The sequence below is a fragment of the Mauremys reevesii genome, linkage group 3 (genome assembly GCF_016161935.1).
Source record: "Mauremys reevesii isolate NIE-2019 linkage group 3, ASM1616193v1, whole genome shotgun sequence".
Lineage (NCBI taxonomy): Eukaryota > Metazoa > Chordata > Testudines > Geoemydidae > Mauremys > Mauremys reevesii.
In genome coordinates, this window is record NC_052625.1 from 83,251,665 (window position 1) to 83,275,106 (window position 23,442).

At 44.0% G+C, this 23,442-nt stretch overlaps 1 long non-coding RNA gene across 1 annotated transcript in view; it reads left to right on the forward strand.

The window, feature by feature from the left end:
* The window catches only part of LOC120402423, a 30,879-nt gene extending 11,349 nt beyond the window's left edge, over positions 1–19,530 (forward strand). Inside the window, exons 2-4 of the long non-coding RNA XR_005597233.1 lie at positions 11,895–11,969; positions 18,704–18,794; positions 18,952–19,530. This is a non-coding gene — a long non-coding RNA (uncharacterized LOC120402423). The remainder of the gene's footprint in view (positions 1–11,894; positions 11,970–18,703; positions 18,795–18,951) is intronic.
* The last annotated feature ends 3,912 nt before the right edge of the window (positions 19,531–23,442 follow it).

Below are 23,442 nucleotides of genomic sequence, written 5' to 3' on the forward strand. Positions count from 1 at the left end.
CACTCAAGGCAACTCGTTTTCAGTGCCGTGTTTGTATTCTCCATTGGCAGACAAAATCTCATAGGCGGATGTGTAAGTCACTAGTGGCAAATGTCCTATAGCTGCTGTCCCCATTTGGGAGCATCATGGCTGATAATCTACATAGCCACAGGTGAATATCTCCCTTGGTCATTTCACTCACTGTGATTGATGGATCCAAACACGGGGTGGTGTTTGTCTCTGAATGTCCTTTCTTCTTTCTCTGATGACTCATCACTGATAGATTGTTCAGTCCTCTGTAAGTGTAGTTCCATCTCCCGGGCTTTAGAATTACTATTAACCTGTGTGCTAGGCAGTTCTGCTCTCTGATGGCAATTGTAATTTATTTACAGGACAATCTCCTAAAGCCTGTGTCTGTATCCAGGTACAGGGGTCTTCATCTGATCACTATACTGGATTCCATGGTCCTAATACTTTTTTGTCCTTGTCCCTGTGCTTAAGCTTTGTCCCTTTGGGTTGGTATTCCAACTAAATTATCAGTTGCAAGGCAACCACTAAGAGTTAGGTGATTACTTCAAGTATTTACTTACACCTAGCAATTTTCCACAGCAATTTCTAGGGTTCTTTTAGCTCTCCTTTTCACTGGCCTGTGTACTCAGCTTCATTAATTACCCTGGTTGTTCTGTACAAAGTGAAAAAAAGGTTATCTGTGCGTGAATTTGGAGATGGTCTACGCAGCAGGAAAAATGGAGACTAACTAGTGGTTTCCTAGTTGGTGCAGTGTATGCACTACATGGATTAAATAGTCTCTTCAATTTGACTTTTGTTCCTCAGTCAATGTTCATAACATAGCTGATCTTGGTCTGCTGAATTTTTCAGATGGGTTTCCTTGCAGATGGTAGGGATTAGTACAGGAACTCCGCATCTCAATATATTCACAAAGGCCAAGATGTCAAAAAAATGGGTATCTAAAAATTAGGTTCCTAAATTAATATTTAGGAATATAAATTAGTAGCCAGATTTTCAAAAGCACTGAAGACAAAGATCTCGCCCTAAAGTCAATGAGAGTTCCTGAATACTTAGTACTTGGACTTAAGACCCTTACTTTAGGCACCCATTTAAAAAAAATCTTGGACAAATTCTCTTGAGCAGTTGATTCTCAAATTCCCTACCCTGGTCATGATGGATCGTTTTAGAAAATCCAAAGCAAAGAATAAAGTCTCTGAATATTTTATCAGCAGCTGTTCTGCCTGTTTTACTGGTTGTTGGGTAGAGCTGTGAAAAGCTAGTGAAGTGGTCTATTTCCACTACTAAAACATATTCACAGCCCTTCCCTGCCACTGTCTAAAAGCAAGTGATCACACAGATGCCTGGGAAGGGGATCATGGTAGTAATGTTCTACAAGGGTAATTAATTTCTGAATAGTAGGTCTATTTCATTTAACACAGAGACAAACACTGCTGACTGGAGTGGAAATGAAATTTCACTTAAATATGCCATTTTGTCAAAGCTGAAATGTTTCACTGAGACATATCGATTTTGACAAAATCTTCATTGCAAAGGTTCTTATTGGTTCAGGGCTCTCTGGTCAGTTCTGATTAGTGAGTGAGTGTGTGTTATGAATAAAAAATCTCAAGTTTTTAAATCTGAAAATAAATGCTTTGACACAATTCCCATTTACTGAAAACATTTGAAAGGTTTTGGTTTTGTTCCAAGAAACGAAAACAAATTTTGAAAGCTTGAAAGTTGCTGTGAAACCAAATGTCGTCTTCCAGCCAGCTTCGTTCCTGAGAGAAGGATCATTTTCTTCCTTCATTTGCAGCCAACAGAATCTCTTTTGTGCCAAATGAAATGTCCATTTGGGCCCGAAGGGAGCAAGGTGCTCATGTAATTATTGGTAAATCAATGGTTACACAAATTGTTTTTTTGAATTCTACTTGTCTATAGAGGAGTCCTTCTTTACTACACTGAAACCTGCCCCATTCTTATATCAGCAGTCTTACAACTGGTGTTTCCCTGCCATCTCTGTGTCCTACTGAGCTGTTTATTTCTGCCCTCCATCTCAAATTGCTCACCTGATCCTTAGAGAGACAAGGTGGAGAGGTAATATTTTTTATTGACCCAATTTCTATTTGTGAAAGAGAAAAGCATTCAAGTTTACATAGAGCTCTTCTTCAGGTGACCTTGTTCACCTGACCCATGTTCTTTCAGCTTCCTCTTGGCTAACAGGGAGGCTGGGGTAGCATGAGAAATACCTGCCCTTCCTCTCCCATGACTTTTTGGGCACTTGCTAAAGAAGGGATGCAGAATATTTTCCCTCTGGCTGAACAACAGCACTCATTTGTACTGTGCAGGGACTGCCTGAGTGCCCCATCTTTTGCTGATGTTCTGTCTCATTACTAAAGGCAGCTTCATCGTCTCAAGCAAGATCTCCTCACTGATCTTCCTCATTTCAGCTTGAATATTATCACTCCATAGCCTTGTCATTGCTGCCTAGAGCTGGTTGAAAGTTTTCCAATGGAAAATACAGTTTGATTGAAATCTAAACATTTCACAGGATCATGTTGATTCCAATAATATTTTTGACAGGAAAAAGTTTTATTTTATTTTTCTTGTTTCATTTTGATAAGGTAAAATGTTTTGTTTCAATATTATCATTTTGATTAATTTCAATTCAACGTTTATATTACATATAATATTTATATTTATATTAATATAATACAATATATTAATAATTTAACACTGCATTATATTTATATATTATATTTAATGTTATGTATATGCTATTTAATATTTTAATACGGTATACAAACTGAAACAAAATTAATTGACTTTAAATGAAACATGTTGACATTATCACAATTAATGATTTGATAGCTCAGAATGAAAGTTTTTGAGAATTTCCATTCTGCGGGAAATTTCAAAATGTCTTTTGTTGTTGTTGTTGTTGTTGTTCCAATTCAAATTTATGGAATTTCCTGCAGAATGGAAATTCCATTTTTAGACCAGCTCTAGTACCGCCTCTAAAAATTGGCTCTGGACCAACTCAGTGATACTTCAGACCTGATAAGACTCAGTCAGATTATATCAGGCTGCTGCTGATCCACCAGATGAACTAAACCTTCCAAAGGGTTTATCTGGACTCGTGTTCCTTTTATATAGATTTTAATTTTCCCTTCCTTATAAAACCTAATGATGGGCCCAAGTTTTTAAACTGTGAGGGCAAATTCAGTGTTTGGACTTGTATTGAAATCCAGATCTGGAACTACATCCTCTGATGGTGTAAGCCAGTATCGCTCTACTGACGTCAATGAAGTGATGCTGATTTACACCAACTGACAATGTGGTCTCAGATCTGGATTTGGATCCAAGTCCAAACTCTCCTACAGTTTGGGGGTGTTGAAATGTGGGATTCCAGCTCAAGGCAATTCAGATCTGAATCTAAACCTGCCCAAAGTCAGGAGAGGAGAGGGAGCACGTTTTGATGGGTGCTTGTGTTTCTGTCCCATCTTTAGTTAAAAAACTAAACAAAAGCAAAACCATCCCAAACAGTAAATGCCAAACTGCACCCTTTGTTATGCTGATTGAAAGCCCTCTGGAGCTTGGAAGGTGCTCTGTATTTTCTACAAGCAGATTCATCAACATTTTTCATGTGAACACATAATAATGCTACTGACACCACCAAAACTAAACTTTACTCTTATTAGGGAGCAAGGCAGGTAACATAATCCTCCTTATTCCCCCACGAGAACCCTCTCCCTGATGTGAGTGAATGTGAAACATTTTATGAAAGTGACATATGTCTAATTGGCTGAAAGGTAATATTCAAAAGAGACACAGGCCCGCTGCTCCTCTCTGAACTCAGGGACTGCAGCTGGCAGAGTGTTAAATCAGTTAACAGTTGGGCCCATTACTGTGCTGCTGCTATTGGGACTGTTGCTGAGTCTAGCTCAATGGGCTCTATAGTCAATGGAGAAGGCATCTCTATTGTGCACCTCAAAGCATGCTCACAGCCCCTGAAAGAGAAACAGGCCCCAAACTACTGGTGCAGATCGTATGACAGGATTACTTGCTTGTTGCTCCTCTTTTTTTTTTTTTTTTTTTTTAAGGGACTTTTATTGGCACATAGGAAGGAATTACATGAGGGAAGACCGTATTACATCGTGACAGCTGGAAAACTGGGGACTGAAAAATGTAAAAGAGAGCTGGGTTCTTTTATGCCTCCTGTACACCTACCCAAAGTACCTTTTAATTCATTTGTATGGTGGGGGGAGCTCCAGTATATAGGCAGTATGGGGCAAACCCTGGTTTCATTGAAGTTAGTGGTAAAATTCCCATGGACTTCAGGGAGGTCAGGATTATTCCACAAAAGCATACACAATAGCCATACTTTATAGATATTGCTTATTTGCTCTTATGCTTCTTGTGGATTAATTGTGTATTTTTTAAAGGATCCAACTATACCAGTTCAGGAATTGTGTTAAAACTACATTTAAATATAGCTCCAACTAACAAGCCTCAAAGACCCCACCTTCACTAGAGACCAGATCCTTAGCTAGTGTAAATCAGTAGTTCCCCAATGGAGCTAATACAGCAATGCTGACTTACAAAGCTAAGGATCTGGCCCCACGAGTACAAGTGTATTTTTGTAACCAGGTTGTGACACTCTCATCTGATCCAGTTAACAATGAACATCATTGATTTATGTCCACCCAGCAGCTTTATACAACCATCAGCTAAGTCTGTTTCCACCCCTCCCACATCACGTTTGTATGAGTACGTTCTGAGAAAATCTGTGCAGCTTAACCTACAGTTCTTCAGAGGGCCACCATGCCCAGAGGACATGGATAGAGAGCAACACCAGCATATGGTGGCAATGACAACCATTCTAATGATGCTGATCAATGCAGGGAGGATAATGCCGTGCAAAGCTTTGATGCTACCCTGCATAAACTGCCAGATGCTCCCAGAAATGTCCAATCAAAACAAGTTTCTGATAATCCACATATAGAGGCTTCATCTAATGTTAAGAAAGTTTTGTAGTCTCACCAAAACTTCTAATCAACAATTCCTTTAGTTCAAATTCCATTCGTTAATTCCATTCTGTGTTTTCTTTCAATGACTTTGGATAATTGAACATTTCAACCAAATGAAGAGGTCAGCACAAGTGTTTAATTTAGGTCTCGTGCAAAGAGACCTGTGTGCAAAATTCAGTGTTTTCAATTCTGTCCTGCAAATCTTTCCTTTGGTTTGGATACAAGTTGATTCTCACACTAAGTTTTTATTTCATTTTTTTGATCCAACTGAACCCTAACTCTCAAAGCAAAATGTTGAGTTTTGCACACTTGTGACTTGAAACCATAAATTGGCCCAAGTCTGCAAAATCTTGTCTGAACCCAGGCTGAATGTAAAGTTTGTAGTGAAACAAAGTAAGTTTACTAGCACTATCTTCAAGTAGCGCAGTTAGGAAATATGCACCAAATTCAGCCTCAGTATTGCAGGCATAACTCCACTGTACTTGTTTGCTGGGGCTGAATTTGACTTTCTATCTTTTGTGCCTATAGAGCTGGAAGTGGAGGAGATGGTGAAGTATTAGTTTCAAGGAGAAAAATAATGGATGAAAAAGAAATCTGGTCATTAACCCCTGATTAGTTTACTGGGTAGGATGTAGCAGATCCTTGCATTTAGAAGAATCTGGAATAGAGTGGGATGTAAGAACATGGACTTCCTTACGAAATTCCAAGGGCTATCAGGGGGAGCTTTGTTCATGGGATCCTTTAGAGAAGTGCACTGTGGTTCTGAAAACATTTAGATAAGAGTTGCCATGTTTAAGGTGTGTAATCGCGCAACACACGTGGAAAAAAATAGACACTGGGCCTGATTCTCATTTTATACTAGGTACCCTTTACCACTCTGGCAGTGTGAAGGGGCTTAATGTGGGCATAAAAGGCCTTAGTGTAACTGAAAATCAGGCTCATTGTGTCAAAGTCTAGGAATAAAAAGTTCATATCTATGCGCTGAAGTCTTAAATTATTATTACTACCTAGGATAATGCCAATATGCATCATATCTAATCTAAACCAATCCAACCACACACATTATCAGCCTCTGAGCACACACTACTACTATTTAATATTTATTTAACACCATACATTTGCATGGCACTTTCCCAGGGTAAAAAAGGGACAGTCCCTATCCTGAAGAATTTACAGTCCAAGGGCCCTAAGTTAGACAAACACAAGGAAGGCTGAAATCATGGTTTGAGAGAGAGAGAACTGTAGCTTGAACCAGGGTTTTAGTGGTAGAAATAAATGGAAGAGTTGAAGTTTAGAAATGTGTTACAGGGAGAAGTGACAAGATTTGGTGGGAACCTGGAAGTGAGGAGAGAAGAAAAGGCGCCCGTGAGAGTTAAGCCCAAGGTTGTGAGTACATCTGACAGGGAGGATAGTGGAGCTGTCAGCTGTGGTGGAGGAAATAGGAAGGACAGAAGTTCACCTGTAGCAATCTGTAGATTAAAAAAGTTAGGGGACATCCAAGAGGAGATAATGGAAAAACAGAAAGAGATGCAAGTCTGGACACAGGGGGAGAGGCCAGGGGTGGAGAGATACATTGAGAGGCATCAGCATAAAGATGGTATGAGATCATGAGAGCAGATGAAGTCAGCCATGGGCAAAAGAGCAAGGGTGGAAAGGGAAGGGACTGAAGGCCCTGAGGAACACCAACACAGAGGGTGAATTTTGAGTATCTGCTTCTCACAGAAGGCCCTGGATAACTCAGAGATTCATGGAGTGTAAGGCCAGATGGGACCATTAGATCATGTAGTGTGACCACTTGTATATCACAGGCCCTTACATTTCACTCAGTTACCCATGTATTGAGCACAACAGCCATCCCACATTAACAGCTAAGGCTCATTAATCAGACACATATCTCTCTTCTCACATGGACTGTCTTTTTGTTCTGTTTGACTGCTTGCATCCGAAGAAGTGGGTATTCACCCACGAAAGCTCATGCTGCAAAACATCTGTTAGTCTATAAGGTGCCACAGGATTCTTTGCTGCTTCTACAGAACCAGACTAACACGGCTACCCCTCTGATTTTTGTTCTGTGTTTGTGCGGCACCCAGCACAACGGATTCCAGGTCCATGACTGAGGCTCCTAGGCACTACGGTAATACAAACATGCAATAAATAATAATAAAGTAACTACAGGACATAGTCTAATCTACGTCATTCTGTGTGTGCAACTCTTGTTGGTGACAGTGGGGGCTCTCCAGGTGAGGAGGGGGAGATGCAGTCTTGTGATTTCAGCACAGGTCTTTGCAGATGGGGAAGAAAGGAACTTTTGGGTTCTAATCCAAGCTCTGACATTGACTCTCTCTGCAGTCATGGGCAGATGTAACCACCTCAGTTTCTCAGCCTGTAAAATGGAAATAACACCTGCCAACCTGACAGGGAATCTGGCTGATTAATGTTTGTTGAGAGTTTTAAGGAGAGAAAGTTTTGCATAAGAGATTCACTATTATTGTTACTATTGCTTGAAATCGCCATCATTCCGCAAGTGAATATAAAAAGGTAGAGATAATTTAATTAAATAAATAATTTAGCTGTCCCTGAAATGTTTGTGATTGACCAGATCTTCCTTCCCCAAGATACAGTGACTACAGAAAAAATTAATCTCTTCTACAGGGAAGGCTGCCCTCTTCTAATCCCTACCCCAACTTCAAAAATGTCCCTCTAGCTTTGTGGCACTGCAACCCCACTGCCACCATTGATAATCTGAACTCCTGCCTATGACTCAGAGTGCCCATCCTTAGATCTTAGAAGCCAACCTTTTAATTTGGACAGTTTAACATGGGTATCACGCTCCCATTAACAAGGCTACAGTCTTTTAGATTTGGCCTAAGATTTGTAACATGAATTTCCACCATAACCACTTTGACCTGAAAGCTCAAAGAAAGGCTCTGGCAGCCTAACCCACACCACCCCTGGGCTGCCATTCCAGAGCACAGATAAAAGTGAAACTTGAGCAGAAAATGTTTGCGGTGCCACTGGCAATCAAGGTTTCCGTTGCCACAGTAACAGGAACACTTCATCAGCTCAGCTAACAGATGGCTAGTGAGCAACAGGCAGCATATGTTCCAATAAGCACTGACATCAGCACAGATGGAGGGTGGGCAGGAGGCTGGCCCTGAAACATAACCTGACATTTCCTTCTCATTTGGTGCTGCATTGTTATAGCTCACACAGGAAGATTAGCAGGGAAAAGTGAATAGCATTAGGGAATCTGCTCAAGAACCGATTACTAACACTTCACTGCAGTTTTAGATTTTTACTTAACCAGAGTGCAACATTGTTAACAACATTCAGTGGCACAAAGGAAAATGCAGTGGGTTTTAACGACAGGGGCTTTATTTTCATCACAGGCAGGTTTTCCCAAGAACACTAATTAACAGGGATTGCCACCTTCTAGGTGTCTAGATCTTCAGTTCTACTGATTATTTCAGCTTTAAAAAACAAAACAAAACACTGCAACCAAAACCCGCACAGGATTAAACAAAACCCCACAAATACATTGTGAGAAGGATATACCTTTACTCACCACACAAATAAAGTTTAAAGATTGCTACAAACGATAAAAAGCCTATAGTCACAGAAGAAAATCAGGCACCTATCCCTGCTGGTGGGAACTCAGGCAAAGCTGGGCTTCAAGTGGGACTAAAGGACTCAGGAATCAGTAAGTAAAGAAGTTATAGGCAGGGATCCCATTTTATATTTATGTACTTATGCCTGGGTCAGCTGGCAGGTTGTGTGAGGATGCCCCTTCTGTCTTCATCCTTAGCTCCCAAACACCTTTGCATGACAGATGGCAAGGTAGTGACTAGATTGTCCTCATGAAGAGGAGAGTTTTGTATACACATGGCTAAAATGTGTACAAATAATAAATACACAAATTGATCATGCACAGAAGCCTTCTGATATGTCATAATAGCTTTAGGGCGCCCTTCTTCCACTGATGTGTATGAGATTTTCACAGGTGCCTCCCTTTAATGCTAATAGGACTTGTCTGTACATCCATCTCTTGTGTAAATAGGTGAATAGACCCTTCAGCGCAGCCATTCTCCACCTGTGGATGGCAAACCCCGAGTGGGCTGCCAAGCTGTTTTAGGGATGTCATGTCCCCACAGCCTGTTCTCAGTTGCAGGTCTTTTGCTGAAGTACATTTGCTCAGACACTGGTAACTCGCCCCCTCAGATGCCAAGACAGCCCCAGAAACCCCAACACCAATTCCGGTGGCAGCTCCTTTGAAGCTTTACGGAAGTAAATACTTAGCACTTCTACAGCACTTTTCATCTGAGGCTCCTCAAGCCTCTTTTTCAACATTAATTAATTCTCACATCACCTCTCCGAGGTAGACATTGTTGAACCCCATTTTACAGATAAGGAGAGAGCAGCTCAGGGAGTCTAAGGCCCACATTTGCAAGTGGCCTCTAATTTTGTTGTCTCAATATTTTAATCTCAGCTTTAGACAGCTATTGTTATTCTGTATGTTACAGTAGCAACTAGAGGCCCAAGCTGAGAGCAGGAGCCTGTTGTCCCAGGAACTGTACAAACACCTAGTGAGAAACAGTCCCTGCCCCGAAGAGCTTACAGTCTAAATAGACAAGAATGGCAAAGGGTGTGAGAGGAAGCTGAAGCCCAAGGAAGTGAAGCGACTTCCCCAAGGTCACACAGCAGGTCACTGACACAGCTGGGAATAAAACTCAGATTTCATGACTTCTAGTCCAGTGTCCTACTCACAAGACCACTGCCCAGGCAGGGCCAGATTTACACCTTATGCGCCCCTACGCACAGCATCTTCAGCACCCTGCCTGCCTGCAGCTGACCTTCGTGTTTTGCATAAAAAATGAAACAAAAATAAATATAAACACAGCTTCCCCTGGAAGGCACGAGACCCTCTGCCACGCACGGCGCGCCCAGCCCGAGCCGGGGCACAACCCACCAGCCCCAGGAGAGGCACAAAAGGGGGACTGTACCTCTCCGCACAGAGAGCTGTCCCCGGGTGTCTTCCATCCCTACTGCAGCCTAGTGCGGCAGCTGCGCTCCAGCTCTGCCTGGGGAAGTGAATGGGGTGCCAGCCACACCCCTTCTTCTCCCTCCCCGGCACGGGCCATAGGCAGCAGGACAGCCGAGATTGGGAAAGGGATGCTCCCAGCATGTTCAGCAGCTGCCCCGCCCAGCCACAGTTCACAGCACCCCCAGGCTGACTTGGACGCTCATCCTGCTTCAGTCCCACAAGCTGGGTGGCCACCTACCCGGACCAGGAGCCCAGCCACCCGCAGGGCAGCTGTATGTATTAACTTTTTAACTTTTAACCCACTTTTAACTTTTAGGCACCCCTAGAATGTCCGCGCCCCTAGGCGCGTGCCTACTGTGCCTAATTGGAAATCCGGCCCTATACCCAGGGGGCCTTATTTTTAGAAGTGCTGAGTTCCTGGAGTCCCTCTGGACTCCAAGTGGAGTTATGGGTGCTCATTGAAAATGAGACCCCCCAGGTGTCTCAAGTTGAGCATCTAATCACTGGGCCAACCCAAATCTGTGGACATTTTATAATTTTGGGGCATTATGTGCCCAACTTTAGGCATTCAAGTTTGAAAACTTTGCCCTCTGGGACTTGTCTGAGGTTAACTTCAAATCAGTGGCACAGCCTGAATCCCAGGACTCCCATGCCATTGCTCTAACCGCTAGGCCTCACATGCAAACATTAGAATGAGAGGAAAGGCTTCGGGGGACACAGTGGCAGAGGACTGGTTGCGAGTGGCTCAATTATTTATGATTTATTTTGACTTAGAAAATTATGTCAATCACTTAAAAAGTGCCCATTCCATGCTCTGGGCTTTTCTACAATTTTTGACATTGCATTCTCCTCTTCAAACATTTAGGGAACAAGAAACTATGGCTTGAACCATTTAGGGCTTGAAGGGGATGTCTACACTGCAGCTGTGAGTGAGCCTTCCAGCCCGAGGAGACAGACTTGCGCTAGTTCCGCTGGAGTTGGCATGCTAAAAATAGCAGAGTGGACATTGTGGCTCGGTCGGCAGCTCAGATTCTCAGGCCCATGCAAACCCCTGGGCCTGAGCTCAGGTGGGTAGGCAGAGCCACACTGTCCACACTATTTTTAGCATCCTAGTTTGAGGAAAGCTAGCACGAGTCTGTCTACCCAGGCTGGGAGGGCCGCTCCCAGCTACAATGTAGACACAAAAGGTTAAAACCAATACCTTGAATTTTACCCAGAAACTCAAAGTGAACATGGGGACACATGACAGGAACTGCCTCCTTCAGTGTTAATCTTTGGGGCTTTAGAATTCAAGTCTTTCCTCCAATCATTAGAGGTGTCTTACTGCTTTCCTCCAACGTCAATGTAACAATCAATGAACAGTTATGAGCAAACCCTCTGTGGAAATACGCTTTCTATACAGAACATGCATTGTAGCTGCACCAATTATGCTGATTGGTATATGCTTAAAGCTGCATCACATTAAACCCTGTGGGCCAAATGATCACCTGATGTAAATCAGTGTTGCTCCATTGCCATCAATGTAGCTGTGTTGGTAGACACCAGCTGAAGATCTGGACCCTTTTGTTTTCAGGCATTTCAAGCTCAGCTATAACGATTTGAAATTAAAAACTGAAGGGCTGGATTACCAGAACAACAAAGTGAATTTGCCTATAAAACAGCTGCCGTGTATATGAAGTAGGCATCTTTCAGTCAAACACATTTCATAGTGATGTCTACTATGCAGACTCCTTAGCGTCCAAGAGAACTGGTCTAGCTGTATAACGTACTCTGTATCTGAAAAATACCTTTTGTGTGCGTATTTGCACAATTTGTGTACCAAATGTTTATTTTCATAGGAGACAAGCTAGCCAACGGGACAAGCAGTGAGCCTTAAATCTGAACAGAGATGGACTTCTTCAGTGGAATCTACAGTAGGTATCTTGAAGCTGGTGCATGGTTTTCCATCAGATTATCATATCCATACTTAACAGTATTATGTGCAGTACTAATTACTTCAACTAGCCTAATTTCAATATTTCCTTCATTTCGTAGGGGGCAGAATAAATTATTTCTTCTCTTTCTCTCTTTCTTTCTCCCCCCATTCCCTCCCCAGATCAGCCACATGCTATGATCTATCCAAGCAATCTTCCTCCTCCTCTCCCTTCCCTACCCCTCAAAACCCCAATCCTGACTTCCAGTTCCTCAGTGCGAAAGCAGAAAACAAGCACATGCATCTTTGCCAAAAGCCAAAATGATTTATCTGATTCTCTCCTCATACTAGTCACGGATGGTTTGCTTGTTTTTGTTTTTTACAGTCATCCCTCTGGCTCTTAGCACAAGTCACCCCATTAACAAAAATTAATCTTCTTGCCCATGGTACACATGGATTTGGGATAAATGTTATAAAGCAGCCCTGCAAAATGGTACTTTAATCATCATCATTCATAGTAAAGAACAGGCAAGGAGATTTGTGTCCAGGCTGATACATTTTTATGACAATTTCCCAAGCTTTGTTTAAACCACAGGGGAGTTTGAAGGTTCCAATAAACATTTATCTTTTAAACACCAGCCTTCCTCACACTCCACAGCTTCATGTTCAGCCACACACATATTGCTTTCGTGGTCTAGCGTAGCAGTTTTCAACCTGTGGTCCACAGATCTCTGGGGATCCGCAGACTATGTCTGAGATTTCCAAAGGGTCCTGCACTTCCATTTGAAATTTTTTAGGGGTCCACAAATGAAAAAAGGTTGAAAACCACTAGTCTAGCAGGAACTGATGGGTAAGGTTAAGATTTAGCCATGGATATTTATAGTAGAAGTCATGGACAGGTCATGGGCAGTAAACAAAAATTCACAGCCATGACCTGTCCATGACTTGTACTATATACCCCTAAATCTTGGGTGCTCTGAAGGGGGGGGGTTCCGGGGGCACCACAGGTGCTCTGGAGGGGGGGCTCTGAGGGCACGACAGGTGCTGTGAGGCAGGGGGCAGCCTGGGAACACCACTGGTACTGGGGGGGGGGGGGGGTGGCAGTGGCGCATGGCCCAGGACTGCGGCTGGTGCTAGAGGAGGGAGGGAAGTGGCGCACGGCTAGGATTGTCAACTGTCTAATCCAGGGGTCAGCAACCTTTCAGAAGTGGTGTGCCGAGTCTTCATTTAGTCACTCTAATTTAAGGTTTTGCATGCCAGTAATACATTTTAACGTTTTTAGAAGGTCTCTTTCTATAAGTCTATAATATATAACTAAACTATTGTTGTATGTAAAGTAAATAAGGTTTTTAAAATGTTTAAGGAGATTCATTTAAAATTAAATTAAAATGCAGAGCCCCCCGGACCAGTGGCCAGGACCCAGGCAGTGAGAGTGCCACTGAAAATAAGCTAGTGTGCCGCCTTCGGCACCCGTGCCATACGTTGCCTACCCCTGCTCTAATCACACAAACCCATACACCTTTGCCCCGCCTCTGTCCTGTCCCTTTTCTGAGGCCCTGTCCCACTCACTCCATCCCCACACCCTCACTCACTTTCACTGGACTGGGGCAGGGGGTTGGGGTGTGGGAGGGGGTGTGGGCTCTGGGCTGGGGTTGAGGTGTTTGGAGTGTGGGAGGGGGCTCCAGGCTGAGTGTGGGGCAGGGGTGCAGGAGGGGGTGTGGGGTGCAAACTCTGAGAGGGAGTATGGGTGCTGGAGGGGACCCAGGGCTGGGACATAGGGTTGGGGTGTGGGCTCAGGGCTGGAGCAGGGGATTGGGGTGTGGGAGAGGGTGAGGGCTCTGGGAGGGAGTTTGGGAGCAGGAGGGGGCTCCAGGCTGGGGCAGGGGGTGGGGGTGCAGGAGGGGGTAAGGGGTGCGGGCTCTGGCCGGGTGACACTTACCTCGGGTGGTGGTGCAGCTGGGCTAAGGCAGACTCCCTGCCTTCCCTGGCCCCATGCCACTCCCAGAAGCAGCCAGCACATCCCTGTGGCCCCTGGGGCATGGCAGGGGGCTCCGTGCGCTGCCCCTGCCTGCAGGCACCACCCCTGCAGCTCCCATTGGCTGCAGTGATCCTGAACTGTTTTGTATCTTAGGTCCATGTCTGTTCACCATGGGGGTATCATGAGCTACCAGGTCGGGGCGGAGGGGAGAGGGGGAAAGAACTCTTTCCTATGGTTCCAACTCTGAGAAACTAAGATTTATCCCCCCAAAATGCAATAAGCTACTTCATGATATGTTATATCTGACATACTAAAATGTCAGGAAATTCAAAGTTATAGTTCCCACAACACTTTTTCTTGGGCCCACCTTAAGTATATATTAACTATTCATATTAGCAGAGTTTGAACGGAGCCAGTATAGCTGGCACACCATCTTTTCCAGTTCTGTAAATCTGACCAATATTCGTACACTTCCACCAGCTGCTGCTGTGCTAGCATGTTGTGGGACATGTGACTGAGGCACTGATCCTACATTTCCCAGCACATCTATTCAATGTGGCGCTTACAGGAAATTTTGCACAGTATTGTGGGATTAGAAGAGTGTTCTGTGAGATGGCTGTGAATATTCTAGAATCCCCCAGGAATTGCTGCCATTTTACATGACCTTGGGCAGGTCACGTCACTGCTGTCCCTCAGTTTGCCCATCTGTAAAATGGTGATAACGATACTGCATTGCTTTGTAAAGCACTCTGAGATCTACTAATGAAACCAAATATCTGACTGAATCCCTGGCCTCACCGAATCAGTGAAGGGAATGGACAAAGTTCAATATGTATTAAAGGGGTGTCTGTCCCCACTGAGACTCTGGAAATCATTGAACAGGAAACACCTCCCTCATCTGCCCCAGAGGCTATGTCTATACACCAACAGTGATGAACATCACTTCAATGATCACCTAAGCTGGAGCAGACTGGTGGTTGACTGTGCCTTGAAGCAAGATGGAGATGCCTTCTGAAGGGGAATGATCCTGCTGTTGCTTCTATCCTCTATATTATGTTGGCATGCTGCATTCTGCACATTTGCACAGGCAAAGAGGAAGTGTTTCATGGTAGGCAGAGTGAGTGCAGAAGGGCACATATTAGCAAACAGAAACCCTCGAGGTCCAGTATATCTCAGCTGCTGCTACTACTGGGTAAGCTAGCATTAACAGCAGGGGCGGCTCTAGGCACCAGCAAAACAAGCTGGTGCCTAGGGCGGCAAAATCTAGGGGGCGTCCCCTGCCGCCGGGGGGGGGCGTTAGGCTGGGCCAGCGGACCTGCCGCAGTCATGCCTGCGGGAGGTCCACCGGAGCCCCGGGAGGAGCGGACCTGCCGCAGGCATGACTGCGGAGGGGGCGCTCGTCCCGCGGCTCGGCTGGACCTCCCGCAGGCATGACTGCGGCAGCTCAAGCGGAGCCGCCGGACCCGCGACCCGTCCGGAGCCGCGGGAGGTCCAGCCGAGCCGCGCAGTCATGCCCGCGGGAGGTCCGCTGCTCCCGCGGCTCCGGGGCGCCTCCCGCGCATGACTGCTTGGGGCGGCTAAAAACGTAGAGCCGCCCCTGATTAACAGCATGCCCTCTGCTATTACTTTGCCAATGATGCAGCTGGGAATGGCAATGCTGACAACGATGACCCCGCCGATTGACTCTGTATGCTGGCAAATGCTTTGTTCACTTTTGGAGGGTTATCTCAATGATCTCATGGAAATTGATGTTGGTGGCTGGGAGACACAGGCCTTGTTTGCAGAGGGATTGTAGCCAATGCAGGTGAACTGATGTTCAGACCTTATGTAGACATGATTTACATCAGACAGAACGATTTACACCAGTGCAGCTACACCAGGGGATAAAAATCCCAGCACAGATACAGCCATAGTTAGCAAAGACAATTAAGGGACTTCCTGAGCATTTGCCCCATGGGCTGCTCAGGGCCGGGGGTAGAAAACAGAGTGGGATCCTTGTTCAGAGCAGTTCCTGAAGCACGACAGGACTGAGCTGGGAGAGATCACTGCATTGGTGCAGCTGCCTTGCCTGCAGTCCCTATCACTATTACAGCTGCAATGGTGTTAATCAAACTCCTGTGAGTGGCAGGGCCGGCTCCAGACCCCAGCGCGCCAAGCTCGCGCGTGGGGCGGCATTTTAACTGGAGGGCGGCAGGCGGGTCCGGCGGACCTTCCGCAGTCATGCCTGTGGGAGGTCCAACAGAGCCGCGGGACGACCGGACCTCTCGCAGGCATGACTGCGGCGGGTGCGCTGGTCCCGTGGCTCGTGTGGACCTCCCACAGGCATGCCTGCGGAAGCTCCACCGTAGGTGCGGGACCTGCGGCAAGTCTGCGGGAGGTCCCGCGGAGGCGCGGGACCGGCGCCCGGCAGCGCGAGCGGCGCACCGCCCTGCTTGGGGCGGCGGAATTCGTAGAGCCGCCCCTAGTGAGCGGGGGCACTGTCAAGATGTGTTTGGAGACAGCATCTGAAGAAGCGGGCTGCATGAAAGCTTATGCTCAAATAAATGTGTTAGTCTCTAAGGTGCCACAAGTCCTCCTGTTCTTTCTGGGGATACAGACTAACACGGCTGCTACTCTGAAACACAATCGTAATGGAACTAGTGATGCTCATGCAACGCTATGAGCACAAGGTGTCCTTCCACCATACCAAGAGGAGTAAGCTGGACGGGGGAAGTGCTCTGCAACTGCAGGGCCTATTTCCAATCCTCCCTCAAGTTACATCTCCGGGCAGAGTTCCTCTGGGCCATGTCCACTGCTTCCCTGGACACTTTCAAGGGCAGTGGGCACTGTCCAGGATTCTCTGCTCAGTGTCCCCCTCTGAATCCCTTGACTTTATGCCTGTGACCCTCACTCCCGTCCCTGTTTTTCATTTGTTGTCCCCTGAAAGTATTAGGAGCACATTTGTGCATGGAGATGGAGAGTTTTATAAGCAATTGCAGGTGCCTGGCCCAGTGCTGACAACTGCTTTTTTCCCTCTAGTGTAGGCAGGGCTTGCGAGCATGAGAGAGATTGAATGCTTTGTAATGAAGGTATATTGTAACATTTCTCTCCAGGTGGCACTTTGTTAACAACAATCAGATCCTGATTGATCTTTGAAGGGCTAATTCTTATGTGGTTTGCAAGGATCCTAGAAGAAGCAAGTGTTGAGTGGGGGTACTTTAAAAGTATCAGAGAGAAAAAGAATAGTGGCATAAGAAATTTGCAATACAATGCCTGTGTCTCCTTTGCACCCCACAGCAATTTGTTCTTATTCCTGTTATTATCCCCTCAGGCACTAATGGTCACTTTATTAATTAGCTGAAAATTGCATTCTAGGTCAAATGGTAGCCCCTCCCCCCATTGTTGCAAATTGCTGCTGGTACGGCCCAGTAAATGGCAGTGTTACTGCAAAATGGGAATGATCCTTTGCTTTTCAAAATAAAGCCCATGGGCCAGCTGCACTTTCCAGGGCTGCAAAAGGGATTTCAGAATTTCTAAGCAGAGCATTTCCCCAGGCCTGCTTTTAAGCAGTCAGAAATTAACAGGTCATTGTTAAGATTTCTAATCACAGCTGATTATGTTACTGTATGTGCTGATTTTCAAAGGCTGCTTTCTAAGGTGCACTGCTTCAACACCTCCCTGAAAACTGGGGCTGAGGTTTTCAAAAGGCACTAGTAATTTTGGGTTACTCAATTTTTGGGTGCCCAACTTTGAAATGCTTTAAAGGTGCCTGATTTTCAGAGGGCACATGCTCAGCAATTTAAGAAATATGGCCCCCTTTTAAGGCATATCAGTTTAGGTACCCAAAATCACAACTCACTTTGAAAAGCTCGGCTTGGTGTCACTTCAAAGATATTTATGTTGACTGTAGGCATGAAGCAACATAAGTTTCAGAAAACAAGTGTAGAAATATAGGAATCTCTCAAAAGTCTTTAGAAAGGGAAACTCCTAGGGTTGCCAATACTGTATTTAAAATATAAGGGACTCTTTTCTTAGAACTCCCACCCCACCTGCCTCCCATTATTATCATTATTAATATTAATAATAATACACAGTACTGACCTACAGTTGCCAGGGGTATTTCTTGCTGCTTTTTGCAGCACTCAACAACTCCCGATCTTGTTGTACAGAGTCACAGGGACGCTGGAAGAATTTTTATAGTGGGGGTGCTGAGAGTCATTGAACTCAACTGTAAACCCTGTTTTTGATGAAAACCACTTCAAGCCAGGGGGTGCGGTAGCACCCCCAGTTCCAGTACCTATGTACAGAGATGAAAAAATAAGGGACGTTCCTTGTAGTAAGGGACTGTTGGCAACCGTATACGGAAGTCGTAGGTGTTCGGCCAGTGCAGGAAGTAAAGGAGCAGAGGGGGTGAACATCAGCGGTCAAGCAAAAGATTTTCCATTAATCATTTTCTGCTGCCTAGTCTGCTAGATACATTGTGTCAGGATATCTGTGGTCCAGCAGGTACGGAACTGAGTGGAAGTCAGGAGGCCTAGGTTCATTTTCCAGCTCTTCATTGCTAGTATGAAGGAAGTGGTTAACATTAAATCAGAGTTTTGCAGATAACTCCCCTACCATCATGCAAAACATATAGCGCCTGATCTCTATTTTTTATATGACCATAGCCCTATGTCCTCTCATTCCTTTTCTTGCATAACAATTGAAACTTTTTTCAACTGATTTCTATTCAGCACAAATTTACTGAAGCTCAAGTTGCCTTTTTTCCTTTCCCAAAGGCCACTGAAGTCAAAGACTCCCTTCGGATGGGACCATAAAATAACAGAGAAGATGGAGATGAAGATGATCACCAGACAGGGAGAGAGAGAGGTACATTGATAGAGCAGTAAAATATTCATATCTATAAATCCATGACCACAAATTGGTGAATATTATTCTGTTCTCACTTAGCCAGTTTTATGAGACTTACGATGGCTCTTATAAGTACTTAATATTTTTTCTCTTTGATTTTTTTTTAACTTACCAGAAACAATAGTTTCGCACCACCGTATCCAATGCCAAGAACTGATGCGTCACTCAATGGTGGAAAGCAATAGAAGCCTGCCTGAGTCTTGTTAAGCCTGGAGAATTTGGAGGATTTTATTTCCCTCGTGTTCTAAAAACGCTCTAATAGTTTTTTTGTTTGGCCATCTGTAGAAATAATCAAAATGTAACTTCAATGAAAAGTATAAACTAAAAGCAGCCACTTTACGAAAGCAAGCAAAACTTAGCAAAGGAATTAAACATATAATATCACTTAATGTGCTAGTTTTACTTGTGAAATCATATTTAATAAACCTAAGGTCAACGCAGAAAGAATGATTGGAGCGAATATATTGTAAAACTTCTGATAGTCAGCAGATCTTGAAAGATTCCTGAATTATTTTTGAAGTATGGAAACCTGGTTTAAGCTTATTATTTATCTGTCTTAAAGTTGTTTACTGCTGCTCATCACCATACTATCCGAGTGCCTTCCATATAAAATAAATATAACAACAAAGTTCCTAGTGGACTTCAAAGAGTCTCTGGCATTGCTTTATGGGGTGAAAACTCTGTGTAGGCTAGGGGGGGATTTTTGATAAGGCAGGTTGGGAGTAAAAGGAGTGTTTGAATTGCAAGTGTCACTCAGGGTGGAAAGGCTTTCTCAGAGAGGAAGGCTGTGCAACATTTCCTCAAGATGGTCAGACTGTGTCGGTCTTATTATTGTATTCAGCAAGCTGTATAATTATATGTGATGTTTTTCTGTATAAATATACAATGTAGGTATAGTTTTAATACAGGGATACCTCAAACACTGAATAAACTTTACAAAAAATAACACCCCCTCCCACCCTCAGAGTGGAATGTAGATCAGATGATAAAGAAAGGAATCAACGGGCAATTAAACCAGAAGGCAACGATGAATATCAAAAGACATCATCATCTACATTTAAATCCTACTAGATGAGCTGCATCTTAAACACAAATGAAAATTAAATGTCCTCAATGTAAATAGAGAGCCAGCTGGGACTCTTGAATAAAAGGAGTTCGGATCTGATAAACTTAACTCCTCTGTGGTTACTTTGAGTTCAACCATCAGTGTTCAAAAGGGGATAAAGAGTAGCAACATTTCATAGCAGAGTTTTAAAAATGAGGAATGATTTTTACCAAAACATTAAGATATTATGCAGTGCTGAGCCACCAATCATGTAATATCTTAAAGTCACAAATGGGGGCAATGCAGCTTTTACATTCCAGTTTTGATCTCCTAGTAAAAGAGTCAAAAGGTCAGTCAGCAGTTGGATGCTGGGTGCTGCCTCCATAGTCTTCCAAAAGCGTTTGATCACTGGGCATTGCCAAATGGCATGTATCCAAGCTGCTTTTTGTGTTTTACATTTTTCACAAGCCAGAGGGGCGTTTCCTGTGTAACCTAGCAGAGAGAAATGAAGATCCATACATTTTAAATATCAGCTTTGATAGAAGTTAAAATGGCTGGCTTGGAAATGAAACCAAATGTATTTTATATGATGATTCACAGCCATTCAGTAGTAATATACTGAATCAGACTCCCTTAAAATGGTGTTTTATTTGCTCTGCTCCTTTGTGAACACTAGTACTAATAGCTTTCATATAAAATCAGCCAATTAATGGCATAATGGCTAATTAGGGACAGATGGGAATAACTGACACAACAATACAAAAGAGGAAATGTACATAAAAATTGTATGTATCCCTACCCTCATCCCCTTTGATTTCCTCTTTTCTCTTTAAACTGTATGCTCTTCAGGTCAGGAACCATATCTTTCTATATGTGTACAGGCCTAGCACAATGAGCTCCCACCCCTGATGGCACCTTTAGGTGCTACTGCAAACAAGTATTATATCATAGAATCATAGAATTCAAGATCAGAAGGGACCATTATGATCATCTAGTCTGACCTCCTGCAAGATGCAGGCCACATAAGCCGATCCACCCACTCCTTAAGCAAGTGACCCCTACCCCATGCTTCGGAGGAAGGCGAAAAACCTCCAGGGCCACTGCCAATCTACCCTGGAGGACAATTCCTTCCCGACCCCAAATATGGCGGTCAGCTGAACCCCGAGCATGCGGGCAAGACTCTCCAGCCATACCCTCTGGAAAAAGGCTAACAATATCCTATCATTGACCCATTGTACTAATTACCAGTGTGGCACTTAATTGACCTATTGACTAAGCCCGTTATCCTATCATACTATCTCCTCCATAAACTTATCTAGCTTAATCTTAAAGTCATGGAGGTCCTTTGTCCCCACTGTTTCCTTCGGAAGGCTGTTCCAGAATTGCACTCCTCTGATGGTTAGAAACCTTCGTCTAATTTCAAGCCTAAATTTCCTGACTGACAATTTATATCCGTTTGTCCTCATGTCCACATTAGCACTGAGCTGAAATAATTCCTCTCCTTCCCTGGTATTTATCCCTCTGATATATTTAAAGAGTGCAATCATATCTCCTCTTATCCTTCTTTTGGTTAAGGAAAACAAACCGAGCTCCTCAAGTCTCATTTCATACGACAGGCTTTCCATTCCTCGGATCATTCTAGTGGCCCTTCTTTGTACCCGTTCCAGTTTGAATTCATCCTTCTTAAACATGGGAGACCAAAACTGCACACAATACTCCAAATGAGGTCTTACCAACGCCTTATATAACGGGACTAGCACCTCCTTATCCCTACTAGAAATACCTCGCCTAATACATCCCAAGACCGCATTAGCTTTTTTAACGGCCACATCACATTGCCTACTCATAGTCATCCTACGATCAACCAGGACTCCTAGGTCCTTCTCCTCCTCCGTTACTTCCAACTGGTGCGTCCCCAGCTTATAACTAAAGTTCTTGTTAGTCATCCCTAAATGCATAACACCTTACACTTCTCACTATTGAATTTCATCCTGTTACTAATACTCCAGTTTACAAGGTCATCCAAATCTCCCTGGAGGATATCCCGATCCTTTTCCGAATTTGCAATACCTCCCAACTTGGTGTCATCCGCAAACTTTATCAGCCCACTCCTACTCTTGGTTCCCAGGTCAGCAATAAATAGATTGAATAAAATCGGACCCAAAACCGAACCTTGAGGAACTCCACTGGTAACCCACCTCCAATCCGACAGTTCCCCCTTCAATACGACCCTCTGCAGTCTCCCCTTTAACCAGCTCCTTATCCACCTCTGGATTTTCATTTCGATCCCCATCTTTTCCAATTTAACCAGTAATTCCTCATGCGGTACCGTATCAAACGCCTTACTGAAATCAAGATATATTAGATCCACCGCATTTCCCTTGTCTAAAAAATCTGTTACTTTCTCAAAGAAGGAGATCAGGTTGGTTTGGCACGATCTACCTTTCGTAAATCCATGCTGTAATTTGTCCCAGTTGCCATCGGCCTCATGCTCCGTAACCACTCTCTCCTTTAAAATTTTTCCATGACTTTGCATACTACAGATGTTAAACTAACAGGCCTGTAGTTACCCGGGTCACTTTTTTTCCCCTTCTTGAATATAGGAACTATATTAGCTAATCTCCAGTCAAACGGTACAACCCCCGAGTTTAGAGATTTATTAAAAATCATCGCTAACGGGCTTGCAATTTCACTCGCCAATTCCCTTAATATTCTAGGATGTAGATTATCCGGGCCCCCCGATTTACTTCCGTTTAGCTGTTCAAGTTTGGCTTCTACCTCAGATACCGTAATGTCTACCCCCATATCTTCATTCTCTTCAGTCCCTCTATCACTATTCCTTAGCCCTTCATTAGCCTCATTAAAGACCGAGGCAAAATATTCGTTCAGATATTGTGCCATTCCAAGATTATCCCTAATCTCCACTCCGTTTAAAGTTTTAAGCGGTCCTACTTCTTCATTCTTGGTTTTCTTCCTATTTATATGGCTAAAAAACCTTTTGCTATTGGTTTTAATCCCCTTCGCTAGGTCCATCTCCACCCGGCTCTTTGCCTTTCTCACTGCTTCCCTACACCCTCTGACCTCAATAAGGTAGGTTTCTTTGCTGATCCCTCCCATTTTCCACTCCTTGTACGCTTTCTGTTTTTTCTTAATTACCCCTCTAAGATGCTTGCTCATCCAGCTCGGTCTAAAACTGCTACCTACGAGCTGTTTTCCCTTTCTCGGGATACATGCCTCTGACAACTCCTGCAACTTCAACCTGAAATAACCCCAGGCATCATCTGCCTTTAGATCCCTAAATATGTTAGTCCAATCCACTTCCCTAACTAGTCGCCTTAATTTAGTAAAGTTAGCCCTTTTGAAATTGTATACCTTAGTCTCAGATGCAATTTTGATTATCCTCCCATTTATTTTGAAACGAATTAGCTCATGATCACTCGAGCCAAGGTTGTCCCCTACAACTATTTCCTCAACAAGGTCCTCATTACTCACCAAAATCAGATCTAAAATGGCATCCCCCCTCGTCGGTTCAGCAACTACTTGATGAAGGAATTCATCAGC